At 46.3% G+C, this 17,271-nt stretch overlaps 1 long non-coding RNA gene across 3 annotated transcripts; it reads left to right on the top strand.

Moving 5' to 3' along the window:
• The first annotated feature begins 13,423 nt into the window (after positions 1-13,423).
• Positions 13,424-17,257, top strand: LOC115554134 (uncharacterized). Of its 3 annotated transcripts, none has more exons than XR_003978560.1 (7): positions 13,424-13,484; positions 16,345-16,405; positions 16,493-16,543; positions 16,630-16,674; positions 16,837-16,901; positions 17,002-17,095; positions 17,179-17,257. It is a non-coding gene; the product is annotated as an uncharacterized LOC115554134 (long non-coding RNA). The 3 variants fall into 3 exon arrangements; XR_003978561.1 differs by lacking the exon at positions 13,424-13,484 and adding an exon at positions 15,356-15,399; XR_003978559.1 differs by lacking the exon at positions 13,424-13,484 and adding an exon at positions 15,399-15,548.
• The last annotated feature ends 14 nt before the right edge of the window (positions 17,258-17,271 follow it).

Below are 17,271 nucleotides of genomic sequence, written 5' to 3'. Positions count from 1 at the left end.
CAGACATCCCAATGATGAATAAATAAATAATAAATACAGTCCAGTGGGAAGATTTAGGACGCTAGTGCATTGAGCATCCTGACAGCTTGAGGCAGGAAGCTGTTCCGCAGCCTGGTGGTGGAGCATCTTAAGCTGCGATAGCACTTCTTGGAGGGTAGGAGCTTAAAGAAGTTGTTCAGAGGGTGAGAGGGGTCTCTCACTATTTTCTGGGCCCTATTCCTACAGCGGCTTAGGAATATGTCCTGGACAGAGGGAAGTGAGGCTCCAATGACCTTTTCCGCTGATCTCACCACTCTTTGCAGGGCCTTTTTGTCCGCCGCACTGCAGCTGGAGAACCAGGTAGAGATGGCGTACGTCAGCACACTCTCCACTGCCCCCCTGTAGAATGTGGTGAGGATACTGGGAGGTAGTGAGGCCTGATGGAGTTTCCTCAGGAAGTACAATCTCTGTTGGGCTCGCTTCACTAGCCCAGTGGTGTTTTTGGACCAGGAAAGGTTGTCAGAGATCTGTACTCCCAGGAACTTGATGTTCTCCACCTTTTCCATTTCACGATTACTGATGCAGAGGGGTGTGTGCTTAGGTTTTGATCTACGGAAGTCCACGATCATTTCCTTGGTCTTTTCCGCATTGAGCACCAGGTTGTTGTCTCTGCACCATCTCTCAAACAGATTGACCTCCTCTCTGTAATAGGATTCCTCATTCCCATGAATGAGACCCACGACTGTAGTGTCATCTGCAAACTTAACAATCATGTTGTTCTTGTGCCTTGGCACACAGTCATGGGTCAGCAGCGTGTACAGCAGAGGACTGAGCACACATCCCTGGGGGGGATCCTGTACTCAGTGTGATGGATTTGGAGATTTTTTTCCCAACACGAACTGACTGTGGTCGCTCCAACAGGAAATCCAGTATCCAGTGACAGAGGGTGGGGTTTAGGCCCAGGAGGAGAAGTTTATCCATCAGTCTCTGCGGCAAGATGGTGTTAAATGCAGAGCTGAAGTCAACATACAGTATTCTAGCATAGTTGTCTCTCTGTTCTAGATGGGTGAGTACTGTATGCAGGGTGGTGGATATTGCATCCTCTGTGGAACGGTTTGAACGGTAGGCATACTGATGAGGATCCAGTGATGCAGGTAGGCTGGATGTGATGTGTGGTTTGATTAACCGTTCAAAACACTTCATCACTATTGGGGTCAATGCAACAGGACGGTAGTCATTCAGACAGGACACAACAGACTTTTTTGCAACTGGAACGATGATGGATGTTTTGAAGCATCTGGGTACAGTGGCTTGACAGAGAGAGATGTTGAAAATGTCTGTTAGAACATCTGTCAGCTCATCAGCACAGGCTTGGAGCGCCCTCCCCGGAACGTTGTCCGGGCCGGCTGCTTTCCGAGGGTTGATCTTGGTCAGGGTTCTCCTGGTGTCAGCTGGGCTGATGGCCACAGGTGGCTGACCAGATGGAGGGGAGAGTCCAGTCCCCCCTCTCGTTGGCCCTCCTGGTGCCTCAAACCGGGCAAAAAAGTCATTGAGTCTGTCAGGGAGAGAAACATCACTGTCCTCAATCCTCTGCCTGGTCTTGTACTGAGTGATTTGTTGAACCCCCTGCCACATTTGCCTGGTGTTTCCTGTGCTACAGAGGTTCTCCTTGATTATCCCTGCATGGCGTCTTTTGGCTGCTCTGATCCCTCTGGAGAGAGCTGATCTGGCTGAGCAGAGAGCGGCCTTGTCTCCTCCACTGTACGCAGCATCCCGAGCCTTTAACAGCTGACGTACCTCAGCAGTCATCCAGGGTTTTTGGTTGTTCCGTACTATATAGGTCTTCATCACAGTAACATCCTCTGTGCACTTGGCAATGTAGCTCATCACCGTTTCAGCATATTCTTCAATGTTAATATGATACTCACCCTGAGATGCAGCTGTTTTAAAAATCTCCCAGTTAGTGCATTTAAAACAGTCCTGCAGCGCTGAGACTGCTCCATCTGGCCACACCCTGATGTGTGACTGGGTTGCTCTAGTTCGTATCAGCCTGGGTTTGTAAGTTGGAACCAGCAGCACAGATTTATGGTCTGAAAGGCCAATATGGGGTTGAGGAATGGCCTTATATGCCTCAGCAGTGTTGGAATAGACCAAATCAAGTATATTTTCTCCTCTTGTTTTAAAGTCCACATATTGCTTGAATCCGGGGAGCACAGTCTTTAAGCTAATGTGGTTGAAGTCTCCTGCAACAACCACAAAGCTGTCCGGGTGTTTTGTCAACAGTGCGCTGATGACGTCAAACAGGGGGCGGAGTACTTCGTAAGCATTGGCGTTGGCGCAAGGGGCTATGTAAACAGCTACTACAATCACACTGGTGAATTCCCTTGGCAGGTAGAATGGCCGACAGATCGCTATAGAAAATTCCACCAGTTCAGAGCAGTGTTGAGCCACCGACGCAGCGTTTACACACCAGTCTTTGTTGATATAAATGCATAGCCCCCCGCCTCTGCTCTTACCGGAACTCGCCGCGTCTCTGTCAGCTCTGAAGAGTGTTGTTCCCTCTAGCTGAACAGCCTCGTCCGGAATGTTTTCATGTAACCAGGATTCGGTAAAAATGAATAGACAGCAGTCTCTCCATACCTTGAGTGATCCTCTCATCAGACGGAGCTCATCCAGTTTGTTTTCGAGAGATCGGACGTTGGAGAGTAGGATTGTTGGCACTGCTGGTCTGGTGGGTTTAGTTTTTAGCCTAGCTTTGATGCCAGCCCTCTTTCCCCGCTTTAGTTTACGTTTTGTTTTGATATGTTTTGTTTTGTTTACGTCCACCCTGTCTCTGCTGCTTCCTCCTCCGGGCAGTTGCGGGCACAGTGTCACAGTATCCGTTAGTATCCTGTGTTTGCGTAATATGTCCAGATGCCAGCGAATGCCAGTGATGTTACTCGCTTGCAATGTCCTAATGTTTAATAATGTTTCCCTGTCATAAACTATGTTTGTAGGACGTCTCACACTCAAACATTCAATCTCAATCTCACAGATCTCAAGAGGGGCCGCTGCGACTATGCGCGCCGCCCTGGCAACGAGCTTACTACCTCGTCTCCTAATCCTGTTCCTAATTCCTCCTCTCAATCCTCTTTTCCTCCGTATTGTCTTCTTTATCAGTGTTGATGGTATGAAATCCAGTTGTTCGGGTGATAAATCAACTGTCTGGCAAGCGAGTTGAAGCTCCAGAAGGTCCGCTCTAGCCTCTAGCGTAGTGCGTCTCGGTGGATTTGGATGCGTCGTGACCGTTGGGATGCGTCGTGACCCCAGCAGAGAATAAACCTCCATAACTTGATGCAGAATGGCTTTTGAATTCCACTAACGCAGATTTGACAGTATCCTTAGGTCAACGAATATTGCCATGATTTAAACTCGACAATAAAGTGAAAAAGTAAATTAAATATGCAATAAAGTAGCCTTTCAATCACGAGTCGCTCAAACAGAGGAGCGCCCCGCATCTCGTTGCCATGTCAACAACGCTTGAGGTGGCGTTTTGGAAAGAAAAAACTATCCAGACATTTTTTGCGGAGACACAATCCTGTTCCCCACTTGTATTGGAGTGGACGGCGATATCTACTTCTGGGCCACATGAAATGACGGACCCCCGTCCACAGCCAGCTTAAACAGCTGCAATACCAGGCTTGGCCTCTGAGCACTGGTGGATTGCGGAAGTATGCGCCTATCCTGGGGGCCTGTGAAACGGCGAGATCGAGCACGCATCAAGAACACTTCCGGGTTTTACGACAGTACTCGCTTGATGCGTGCTTCGAATTAGAACAGTGCTCGGGCAACGACTGATGACAAAACGAGTCCACGAGCACACGAGCACGCACAAGTACGCAAATTGAGAAATGGCCTTAGGTAGGTTGGAGAGAGACTTGGTCCACAGGTATCGATCTGCCGCCGCCATGGTAAACAGCTTAGCTAAGCTAAGCGGAAGAGCAGTTACCCTACTCTGCGAGCTTCTTCCGGTCTTGTCTTTTTGCAGTTTTGAGTGCTTTGTGCCAACTTGTGCTCCGTCATGCAAGCTCCAAGCGTCACACTGCTTAAGAAACAGATTCCTTCCAACTAACTATTTACAAAAAATGCAATCAATAACTTATGTACAAATAAATGGTTACATTTCAACCAGCAACAAAGGTGGAGTGGTCTACACACATAAATAATTGTAATACACCAACATTGTTAACTGTCATAGCCTACATAGGTAGCTAAACAAGAAAATGAAAAATTAAATACCAACGCTGAAATGTTAGACCAACAATAATATAAAATGGTACCGTAATGCACCTGTTCTTTGTCTTTGGATCTTTTGAATAAATGGATCAATATATTGTGAATCACAATGATCGCAAGCAGAGGACCGTGAGAGTTATTGAGCAGCAGCTAAACCAGTCTAAAAATCGGACGCGTTAACGGAGCACTGAACTAGGCCCTTTCGGATGCCAGGTCAAAACAACATTTGTTTCAATAAGACTCCTTTCAGCTGCACCTTTCCCCTCCTTCTCCAGCAAAAAGAGAGAACGGCTAATATAACCCTTGAGGTGGCGTTTTGAATAGAACAAACGTACCTTTTTTTTAGGACATGGCATAAAGATATATTATGAGCCTTTGCCTTTGCGGAGACACATTCCTGTTCCCCATTTGTATTGGAGTGAATGGAGATATCTACTTCTGGGTCCCTTGAATCGAGGGACCCGTCCACAGCCCGCCTAAACAGCTGCAATACCAGGCTTGGCCGCTGAGCACTGGTGGATTGCGGAAGTATGCACTGTTCCTGGGAGTAGGGTCAGAGAATGGCCGTTTCTCAATTCCTAGCACGCGTACTACGGACTCGATGACTTGCAAGTACGTACTTGGCAAGTCCGTACTTCAAGCACAGACTTGCGAGCACGCAAGTACGTACCTGCAATTGGAACAGCAGCGGACTCGATGACGTCACCTCCTCTGCTCGTCCGTTAACTGTGCTACGGCCTAATTTAGGCATATACTACTGAACAATATAAACAAATGATATAAAACAAAATCCCAGCCTCTTTCATTTTCAATTAGTACGTAAATATTCTGAATGAGATATGCGTGTCCTGTCATGTGTATAAGCTATCACACGACTTTATATATATATATTTATATATTATCTTATATTATTAGGGGTCCAAGCCAACAGGTTGGATCCCTATTGTTTTTGTAAGGATTGTTATTATTCCCCCCGTGAAAGTGGGACCACAGCCCAAACCGTAAATGGTGCAGACACGCCAATTGCATGACTAGATCCAGGTCCGGCACCGCTACTCAGATAACAAAATCCAGACACGCCGGTCCCTAGGTGGCGTTATACCAAGGAATACGCGTTTGGGGCTATAACTCCCACACCGAACCTCTCACAGTCAAAACCTTTATATCCACAGGTTCACGGTAGCGTTTTGAATACATGCTTCGCGTTGTGCCGGCGAAATGCACATCGCTTGGACCCCTGGATAACTGCTTGCAGTTCTAGTTATTATTATTATTATTATTATTATTAAAAATAATAAATACCAATATTCGTGAATCAATATAATAATATAATAGCTTACAATTAATAGCTTATAGATAATAGCTTACAGTTGTGCGTCTTCTCCATATTGTCTGCCATCGTACTGCTGCGAGTGCGAAATGCATCCTGGGATTTATAGCGGTTGCAAGTACATACGAGCCACCTCCGATGCATGCTCGGTGAAACGGCGAGATCGATAGTTATGTTATTATAACTCTAGTTCTATGATTGTAGGCGTATCCGTCTAGGCTTCGCCTTATGGGCTTGTCCCGTGCGCGCGAATGCGCGCGCTGAAAATTCAAACTATGCACCCATCAGCGTGGGCACCGCCCACATTTCCCCACGGTATCGTGTCTATATAACGCGGTGTATACCGTCGCTCATCCTCCAAGCTTTTCTTTCAGCATTTGGAGGGTACAGCAGGTGGGAAACTAGAAGGCTACGCCTACAATCATAGAACTAGAGTTATAATAACATAACTATCGTTCTATTTCATGTAGGCTACGCCGTCTAAGCTTCGCCTTATGGGCTAAGGTGAAGCTGCGAGCGGAGCCCGATCAATGTACTCCTGCTGGACCCCAGTCAAAACGAGCTAAGTCACCAGAACACATTAAGACTCAAAAAAAAACAAGGAAGTGTAAAACAGAACAGCTTAATAAAAAACGAATTCCTCCTAGATCAAGCAAGGCAATGATCAAGGGAAAAAAAAGTGAGTCTGTAAAGACTCCGGCTCTAATCCGTGCTTCATGGAACCCATGAAAAGGAAAAGAAAAACCAGAGCAAACCGCTACTACAGGGGGCGGAGCCACAGAATCCGGCTCTCCGTTAAGGGGACTCTCTCGGCCGTTTCTTATTAGAAGAAAACGGCGGGAGTGCCACACTGGCAAACAAAGCCACCTGACAATTGGCGAGCCAATAGAGAAACCCCCCTAGCCTGTTTTCTATTTGAAAAAAGGTGGGAGAGTAAGACTGGTAATCAAGTCCAACTCGCCAGCCGGCGAGAGGAAATCCAACCACGCCGCTTTAAAGAACATGTCTATATTCTTAAGCCGTAAAAGGGGTCCCGGACTCCAGCACAGAGTTGCCGAGTGAGCCCCTGGACATGTCTAACATGTAAAAACGGACAAAGGGGCCGGGGGAAGACCAAGAAGCAGCCGCGCAGATGTCTGCCACCGAAACGCCCCTGAGTAGAGCCGTTGAAGAGGCCACGCTCCGTGTGGAGTGAACTTTAACGCCCAATGGTGGCGCCAAGCCCTGCCGAGAGTAGGCTAAGCAAACATCCTCACATACCCTGTGAGAAAACCGCTGTTTAGAGAGAGCGCGGCCCCTGCTAGCGTCGCTATAACACACAAACACAGTTGTTTGTGTGTTATAGCGTGTTATAGCGAGTGTTGTGTGGAGCGGAACGTGGCCGAGCGATTCACGTACATAGCCCTCGCCCGGACCGGGCACAGGAGATGCAACTCCGCCTCCGCCTCACTAGAATGAGGCGGGGGTGAAAAGCCTTAAGCACAATATCCCTCGACCGAAAATAACTATTAATGTTCTTCGGGAGGAACGCAGGATTAGGTCTGAGCAACGCGAAGTAGCTGTCCTCGTTTAGCAACAAGCAACTCAGGCTGACAGACAGAGCGGTTAGCTCACCGGCGCACTTGGCAGAAACCAAGGCCAACAAGAGTGCCGTCTTAAATGACAGGGCATCCAAGGGGGCCTGAGAAAGAGGCTCGAAAGGATCCCTGGACAATCCTCGCAACACGGTGGGGAGATCCCAGCGTGGTGTAAGCATGCGTGAAAACGCGTGAAAACAGACAACACCACCTGCAGTGCGTGTTCTCCCTGGACGCGAAGAGGTCCACCTGCGCTGTCCCGAACCTCTGCCAGATCAGTCTGACAATGTCGGGATGTAACCGCCACTCGTCTCGGCGGGGACCGCCTCGAGACATGAGGTCTGCACCAAAGTTCTGGGCGCCGCGATATGCAGGGCTCTCAGACTGAGGAGATACTGATGAGCCCAAAGCCAGAGCTCGACCGCCTTTCGGTGGAGAGCAGGGGAGCGGACTCCCCCCTGTCTGTTGATGTACGCCGCCGCAAACACGCTGTCTGTCCTGATCAGAACGTGGCGGCCGCGCACCAGGTGAAAGAAATGCAACAGGACTTTCCTCACAGCGTCGAGCTCCAACACATTTATGTGTGCTGTAGGGGGCGCGCGCCACTCGTCTCCGACCGAGTGAGAGAGGCACGTTCCTCCCCAACCCGTCAACGAGGCGTCCGTGAAGACCACTACATCGGACGCCACCCTGCCCAGGGGAGGAGGGTCTTTTCCAATATTCCAGGTCTGGCGACACCGAACGGGGAACGAGGAGCACCCTGAGCTTGTGTCGCCTGGGGTCCAACCGTTGGCGAGCAAACCACCGCTGGAGTCTGCGCATAAAGAGCAGACCCAGGGGGACCACGGGGTGGGTTAGGGTTGGGAAGCTGAGGAAGACCGTCCAGGAATAACCCGTATTCAGCGAGCGTAGGAGACGTACCAGAACCAGCCGCTGTAAAAACAACGAGCTGTCTAGACGTCGCGCTCGTGCCCGCTGAACAGGGAGCGAGCCGTCCGGCCGCCGCACCTGTGCGCAGTGTTTCCCACAGACCAAGGACCAATGTGTGGTGCGCGGGGGGGGGGGGGGGGGCGGAGCGGCACGGCGTGCTCCCTGTTCAGCGGGCGCGGCACGGCACATTTCATCTTAATGAATTTCATCTTAATCGCAGTGTTCGCTGCGTTACCAACAACGTTGTCTATGATGACGGGTGCGGGATGTTCAATATCAATAACGTTGAGTTCATAAAGCTAATATTACCTTTTCAGAGTTAACAAAAAATTTGGCCAGGTGTGTTAGACCACAGTATATCATACTAACCTTTGGTAAACTGCAAATGTCGCAGACCGTCTTCTTTGTGCCAAATATATTTTTCCATTGACCTCAAGCATTGCGAGTGGACAGGAGGAGCGGGCGAATCAGCCGTCAGTGAGTGTGCATGTAACTCCACGTTTACATGCGGACACATCTGATTCGCATAGATGTGGAAGAACAGCATATAAATATATGCGCCTCAATCGGTTCGAAATAGAATTCTATGCGGAATAGAATAGGTGGTGTAGTCCGCTATAAATACTTATTCCGATTCAGGGCTCCAGAGTGCGCCTAATTTGGGTGCACATGCGCCTAGAATTCGGGGTAGTGCGACCAAATATTTTATTTGGGCACACCGGTGCGACTGAAAATGTGTAAAAAAAATGTATTTTTTTTACAGAGCAGTCTATTCATATTATTGTAATGACCACGGAAGAGGCAGTGAATGAAGTATTGATTAGACAGCGATTTATTAGATACCTAATAAACCGTTGGAACACGCAAGACCGGTAAAATAGCAACGCCGGTGAACAAACCCGCGAAGCCCAATCCAGGGGCCTGTACTACGAAGCTCGATTAGAGGGTTAGCGAGGTATGTTGAGCTGAAAGCCTGGGTTAGCTGTACCATGAAAGTCGATCTCCTTAAGCGTCGCTGTATCACCATGGTGACATATATGCTCGCAACCAAACCTGGTCGGGAGCAGCTTTTCAGCGAGTCTACCCGGAGATCGGCTGCTTATATCGGCGTGCGCAGCTTCCTAGCCCTTCCTCCGATAATGGCGTCACCATTTGTGGGTGTTCCCATGGACCTCGGCGCACTTATCGTACAGGCGTCTCTCCGGAGACAGAGGGTTTTTCGGGACAGAACCGATCCCTTGGCATTGTCTGACGATATTCTTTATGAGAGATACAGATTCAGCATTTATTTAAGGCATTTATTTAATGGTCAAAATACTATTAATCAATTGCGTAAATATCAACGGTGCAACCGGTGCAGCTGCCCGGTTGCCCCCCCCAACAACCTAGCGCAAGGCAGGCACAATCCAACGCCCCCCTCCCACCCCCCCCCATCAACAACTCAAAACTTGGGTGCACCATAAATACGTGCTGGTGCACCCAAATTATAAACTTAGGCGCACCAGTGCACCCAAGGAAAAAGTTAGTCTGGAGCCCTGCGATTAGTTTGGGGTTTAACTTGGAGCAGCTGCAGTAGTTCGCAATTGGTCCACTCCGTCTGTACTTTAATGCAAACCAAACTTTACCGCTGTCAAGGAAATTGGATTTATTGCCTGATTCACGTCTTTGTTATTATCACTCTGTAGTAGTTACAGTAGTCCGGTAACTTATCAACCCCAGTGTGTCCGGTTGCTAAGCGTCGGGTGACATCGGTGGGTTCATGTGTTAGCATCGTCGCTCTCGCTCTCTGTGTGTGTGTGTGTGTGTGTGTGTGTGTGTGTGTGTGTGTGTGTGTGTGTACGAGAATGACAGGGAGAACGAGTGCTATGCGGAGATGAATGGACGGAACGATTTTTAGATTTCCAAATCGCGTTATAAAAAATATATATATATAAAAAAAAAGAAAAGAAAAGACAGAATCAATTCGTGGCGCTCGATGTTGATTCTGTGGCGCTGCGCCACACAATGGTCTATGTATGGGAAATGCGCAGTCCGTAGGCTGTAGCCACAGCGCGCGGACCCGTCTCCTCACCTATAATGTGGGGAACCAGGAGACCGGTACAAGCGGCCGTATCCACGGGCTCGTGCAACGGTCAACCCAACCTCTGTTCCGTCCACGAGGCTCCAAGGGACGCCGCTTCTTAGAAGCAGGTGAACCAGAGGCCATGTGAACACGCCGTCCGACCGCCGCCCTACATACACAGGGCTGAGAGGGGGAAAGAGGCAACATGGAGGAACGCACCACAAGCGTAGGACGCAGGTGGTCTGAGGAATATCGCTCTTTAGGTACCATGTACCGCCGGTCTTTACTTTTTTCTTTAATAGGGAATGAAAAAGTAGGAGCAAGCTTCCGGAACTTCCCGGTCCGTGGCGCTGCTCTACCCGTCTGCGGCGGCTGCGGCTGCTGCTGCTGCGGCTGCGGCACCGGGGCTGGAGTCGGAGGCGGCACCCTGGAACGCTGGGACCGGCCTGGACCCCGCCTCCTCCCAGCCTGCTGGTGGGAGGAGCCCGTGAGAATCACCCCGAACCGGGAACGATTCTCAACGGACTGACTGCTGGTGCGCGAGCACCTCGGAGAACCGGGGACCAAATAGGCCATCAGGCGCTAGTGGACCCTGGACGAGGCTGGCCCGCTCTTGTTCCGGCACCGCAGTGTGGGAGAGCCATATGACCCTTTGAATCATGGTAGCCCATGCCATATGCCGGCCGGCCGAAACGGCTATCGGCTGGCATAGCTGGAGGATGGCGCTGGAAAAGCGGGAAACCGCCAGCCATCTCGCGGCTTCCTCCGGGCCGTAGGCCTCCCTGTCAGCCGACAAGGAGACCATGGCAGAGGAGAGCAGGGCGATGTTGTTGACCGCCGCCGCGGATTGTCGGCCTAACATTTGTTAGGCCGACAATTTGCTTCTGGAGGCGGTCGGGGGGCAGCGGCTTTTCGTTAGGGCACCATCCGGCGCCCGGACAGAGAAGCGCTGCCGGTGGAGGCTCCAGGCGAGGGATCCCCCTCGCTTACCGGAGCCTTCAGGGTAGAAGGGTCCCCACCTGCAGCAGTAAACAAGTGCTGCACAGGCGGGAACAAGGGGCACTGGGTAACCCGCCGGGAAGTAGATGGGGTGCGAAAGCACTCGCCCTGCATATAGTCAGATACGGGGGCGAGAGGCGGGGCCGGCATGGGAAACCCTTTGATGGCCGCCACCTCACCCATGATCTCCCCGAAAAGATCGGTCATCCGGCGCGGTCCCTCGTGTTGTACGACGGTGGCGGTTGTAACCCGAGAGCGGGAAAAACCGGACGCCGAGTCGCCGTCCATGGAGGCGTCGTCGTCGGCGTCGATGATGCCATCGTCGTCAGGTCCACCGCAGGGGAAAAGAAGAGATGCCTGGAGAGGATCCCCTCTTCAGGCAATTCGCGTACTTGTGCGAGCACGCACAAGTGAGCGAATTGAGAAACGGCCAATGTCTAACATGAGGAGAATGGGCACTCGCTGGTTAGTTCCGGTTTTCTGGACTGGTTGCAGTAATAATCTCTGTCCACGCGGGGCGCTCGCAGGCGAGTCCAGAATGAATGGGAGCCTATGGGGTTTTATCCTCAGAATCCACTTTTCTCACGATGTAATTTTTTGTCAAGTAATTTGAAAGTTGCGTTCAAAAGGAGGGGCTAGGATAATAAACTCAGCTGAATATTGAATTTTTTAAGGTCCCGTATCTATTCTAAAAATGCATTAAAAACATGCGATGACGTCACACATTGTCATACTGTCAGAGGTACTGCTTTACGGCAGTTTCTTAAGCACTTCGGCAACTTCCGCATTTCCCCGCAACGATAACACTAGCTGTTGGAGGTAAGGCATTTTTTTGCTTAATACACTAGTTACAGCGTTTTAGTGAGCTAATGTAAAAAAAAGAAATGCGCGAATGTTTTACATTATGTATGTTACTTACAGAGAGTGTTTCTTTTAATCCTCACTAGTGTATGGAGTCAGATTCCTGCCATAATTCAAACCTGAAAAAAAAAGTTTCAAAGGCTTGTAAGTCTGGGTTTGAAAACTCAACACCTTGCAAAAAAGGTTTTGCAACACTGAAAAAAGAGATTATAACCTGAAAAAAAATAAAACTAAAATTCAAACATCTGTAAACATGATTTTGTGTTCTATTTTATCTTCTTCATCATTTTCACCGACACATTTTCAAAGTTCAAACAATTTCACCAGCGCATTTGCAGAGTTTCAAATCTGGCAGTGTTCTAACAGTGTATTTCATTGTTGCCCGGTTTTGAAACCTTGTAAATGGGATTCTGCAAACAGGTGTTCATACATTGAGAAATACAAAAAAAAAAGGTTTTTTCTTTTTTCAAAGAAAAAACCAAACTAACGAAACAAAATAAACAAAATAAAACCAACTAACAAAAGAAATGAATAAATAAAAATAAAAAATATATATACTTAAGGTTAAATTCTTCTAATTAGGTTAGTATCTTTTAGCTAATTTATCAGCAATTTCATTGCCATATATTCCATGGTGGGCTGGAATCCAACAGAACTGAATAACTAAACCAAGGCTTATAATATTTAAAAGAAGATGCTTTACCTCTATCACCAAATCTTCACGTATTGAATTATTTGTTATAAAACTTAGTATCTACAACCCATCTAAGAGCGGTTATTATTGTGGCCATCTCGATTGAGTATACTGATAAAGTCACCCACTCTATATCCATATCCTTTTTCAAATTCTGGAATATATATGCCAATACCACATTGTCACATTGAGTTAATGGAAGTTAATTCGGAATTTAATTTAATTCGGAAGTTAATGGAGCCGTGCACTTCAAAATAGGTCCATAGCAAGGAGCCGTTTGTTTCAGTACGGCTCCTTTCAGCTGCCCACCCAACATCAACTGCTAATAAAACGCTTGAGGAGGCGTTTTGAAAAGAAAAAAACTTACATTTTTTTAGAACAGGGTAGAAAGATAATTATGAGCCTTTGATTGATATCCAGACATTTTTTGCGGAGACACAATCCTGTTCCCCACTTGTATTGGAGTGGACGGCGATATCTACTTCTGGGCCACATGAAATGACGGACCCCCGTCCGCTCCCAGCTAAAACAGCTGCAATACCAGGTTTGGCCTCTGAGCACGGGTGGATTGCGGAAGTATATGCCTATCCTGGGGGCCTGGCTCTGTTAGGGTCCAGCTGCAGCCCCGGAGAACAACACCCTGGTGTGACAGAATACCCAGGCGTAACGGAAGTACTGTGGCTGGACGGAAGTTACCTCAGATTATTTTCTATGGACAAATAAACGTATTTATCGCTTGAATTAACATAACAAAGAAATAAAAAAATATTTCGACACGTTAGTTTTTATAGCTTAGAAAAGGTTTTTTAACGTTATTTTGCCCCGGAGAACAACACCCTGGCGTGACAACAACCCAGGCGCGACGGAAGTACTGTGGCGTGACGGAAGTGATTATTTTAAAATTTATTTTAAAATTTAGGCCGTTTCTCAATTCGCGTACTTGTGCGTGCTCGTGTGCTCGTGGACTCGTGAAACGTCATCAGTCGTTGCCCGAGCACTGTTCCAATTCGAAGTACGCATCAAGCGAGTACTGTCGTAAAACCCGGAAGTGTTCTTGATGCGTGCTCGATCTCGCCGTTTCACCCAGGCCCCCAGGATAGGCATATACTTCCGCAATCCACCCGTGCTCAGAGGCCAAACCTGGTATTGCAGCTGTTTTAGCTGGGAGTGGACGGGGGTCCGTCATTTCATGTGGCCCAGAAGTAGATATCGCCGTCCACTCCAATACAAGTGGGGAACAGGATTGTGTCTCCGCAAAAAATGTCTGGATATCAATCAAAGGCTCATAATTATCTTTCTACCCTGTTCTAAAAAAATGTAAGTTTTTTCTTTTCAAAACGCCTCCTCAAGCGTTTTATTAGCAGTTGATGTTGGGTGGGCAGCTGAAAGGAGCCGTACTGAAACAAACGGCTCCTTGCTATGGACCTATTTTGAAGTGCACGGCTCCATTAACTTCCGAATTAAATTAAATTCCGAATTAACTTCCATTAACACAATGTGGTATTGGCATATATATTCCAGAATTTGAAAAAGGATATGGATATAGAGTGGGTGACTTAATCAGTATACTCAATCGAGATGGCCACAATAATAACCGCTCTTAGATGGGTTGTAGATACTAAGTTTTATAACAAATAATTCAATACGTGAAGATTTGGTGATAGAGGTAAAGCATCTTCTTTTAAATATTATAAGCCTTGGTTTAGTTATTCAGTTCTGTTGGATTCCAGCCCACCATGGAATATATGGCAATGAAATTGCTGATAAATTAGCTAAAAGATACTAACCTAATTAGAAGAATTTAACCTTAAGTATATATATTTTTTATTTTTATTTATTCATTTCTTTTGTTAGTTTGTTTTATTTTGTTTATTTTGTTTCGTTAGTTTGGTTTTTTCTTTGAATTTATTTGCATGATTTAAAGTATGATTTGCCAACGTCCTTGTCCTTGTCAACGTCCTTGTCACAAACTCCTGTGTAGTAGTCCAGTAGGTCGCGGTATATGGGGAAAAACTATGATCCGCCACTAAACTAGAAGAAGAAGAAGATCTCTGCATCCGGTACGTCACGGAATAGGTCACGTGTCTTGGCCACATAACGCGGAAGCAAATCGCTCCTGTATGTTGCCATGCGCCACTGAGCAGGTTTGCATAGGAATGAATGGGCGGCCATTTTCCAGTCCGTGGTCCATCCTTTATTATGTCCATGGTTTCACCGAGCATGCATCGGAGGTGGCTCGTGTGTACTTGCAACCGCTATAAATCCCAGGATGCATTTCGCACTCGCAGCAGTATATGGCGGACAACATGGAGAAGACGCACTGTCAGCTATTATCTATAAGCTATTAATTGTAAGCTATTATATTATTATATTGTTTCACGAATATAATAATATATAATATAATAATAATAATAATAATAATAATAATAATAATATAAGATTATATATAAACATATATATATATATAAAGTCGTGTGTGTATAGCTTATACACATGACAGGACACGCATATCTTTTCAATTTTTATTCATTCAGAATATTTACATACTATTTGAAAATGAAAGAGGCTGGGATTTTGTTTGATATCATTTGTTTATATTGTTCCGTAGTATATGCCTAAATGAGGCCGTAGCACAGTTAACGGACGAGCAGAGGTGGTGACGTCATCGAGTCCGCTGCTGTTCCAATTGCAGGTACGTACTCGCGTGCTCGCAAGTCTGTGCTTGAAGTACGGACTTGCCAAGTACGTACTTGCAAGTCATCGAGTCCGTAGTACGCGTGCTAGGAATTGAGAAACGGCCTTACACACCGCTAAATCGGAAACCAAAGATGAACCATGGAAGTAAGTGTGACTGTCAATATGCTTAATATATTGAGTAATATTCATGTTATCGCAATATTATAAGGCAATTTGGTTGGGACTCAGGGTGTTCAAAAGTCAATGAAGTTCCCTTGACTTACTTTTCTGTGAAATTTACAACTTTGATTAAATTCCTGTTTTGGCACTGACATAGATGGACTAAGAAAATACATTAATTACCAGTTGCCATTATTTAATAGCACTCGGTGCCTTTGTTGTAAATTCTTCAGAAAATATTGAATTTTAATTTTTTTTTTTTGAATATTTTTCAAAAGGCAGTCATGTTCCCCTGACGAGCCTATGTTTAAGACATTTCAAAATGCAGTCACGTTCCCCTGACGAGCCTATGTTTAAGACATTTCAAAAGGCAGTCACGTTCCCCTGACGAGCCTATGTTTAAGACATTTCAAAAGGCAGTCACGTTCCCCTGACGAGCCTATGTTTAAGACATTTCAAAAGGCAGTCGCGTTCCCCTGACGAGCCTATGTTTAAGATATTTCTAAAGGCAGTCACATTCCCCTGACTTTTAGTCAAGTAATCATGCGCTCATCACATGTCATCAGATCTGAAATATATGGAAAGTGTTTTCGAAAGTTATCATTCACTCTTAAGATACCATTGGACGCCAGTGAAATGTGTTCATTTATGACACACAATGGCCACATCAATATTTTACATGGTGACATGTGAGATAGCTGAAAATCACATAAAGCTAATCCCTTTGTAAAGGCTGCAGTAATTTAATAGGTAGCCTACTTTGTAAACCACTACATTACAGAGATCTCGCAGAGCAGCTTGTTCCAGGAACTTGGTTGGAGAAAACTGGACATGATATCGAGGTACATGCCTTTTTTCTCGTCTAACTTTTAAGGAATAAATCGTTTTTATATGTGTTTCTAATGTTATGTTTTACCTTCATGGTTCAGGGACTTCCACCACAGGAATATGGGAACGACTGTGGGATCTTCATGATTATGGTATGCTCAGTCGCAAACTTAAAATGTACTGAACAGATATAACAACGAGTGTGAATGTTGTCACCAATTACATTTTTCCATTACAGTACGCTTGGTACCTTGCCATGGAGGCACCATTTGACTTCACTGTTGTAAGTAGACATTCAATTAAATGAAAAAAGAGCTGACGATTGAAAAGATACGTTTCAAATAACGATTGGATTTTTGACATATGTAAGGTTACAACATCGAGAAATTCATACTTGTATACATATTTTATCATTGTAAATTCTTGGAATATCCCCTTACTTTAGAAAGACATGCCAGTCCTCAGAAAATGGTGGTGCACAGTACAGCTTGAGAACTTCCACCTGGATGGGTATGTTTTTGTTTTTTTTTTCAAATATGAATATACACCTCAACCCCAATATGAACTAAATATGTATAATTCTTACAATAATTTCTCCTTATTTATACAGGCACGGTAGAAGGTTCGCACACTTCACGGAGGAGGCCAAACAAATGGCGGTTGGACTACTTCCACCAGTCTTCAGACTGAAGCGAAAAAGAGAAGTGAATGACATTTCCAGTGACAGAAAACAAATAATATATTGTATCGGCTTAATATTGATTTGACTGTTTGATTCTTTTGACAGTGAGTTGGAGCTGATGGCAGCATGAAGAACCTATATCTTTAAGATTCTGTAGATTATGTGTTGAATAAATTGTGAGGAAACTTTGGTGTGGTT

The sequence above is a fragment of the Gadus morhua genome, chromosome 11 (assembly GCF_902167405.1).
Source record: "Gadus morhua chromosome 11, gadMor3.0, whole genome shotgun sequence".
NCBI classification, from domain to species: Eukaryota; Metazoa; Chordata; class Actinopteri; order Gadiformes; family Gadidae; genus Gadus; species Gadus morhua.
Note: the sequence above shows the minus strand (reverse complement) of the source record. Positions and strands in the feature narration are given on the sequence as shown.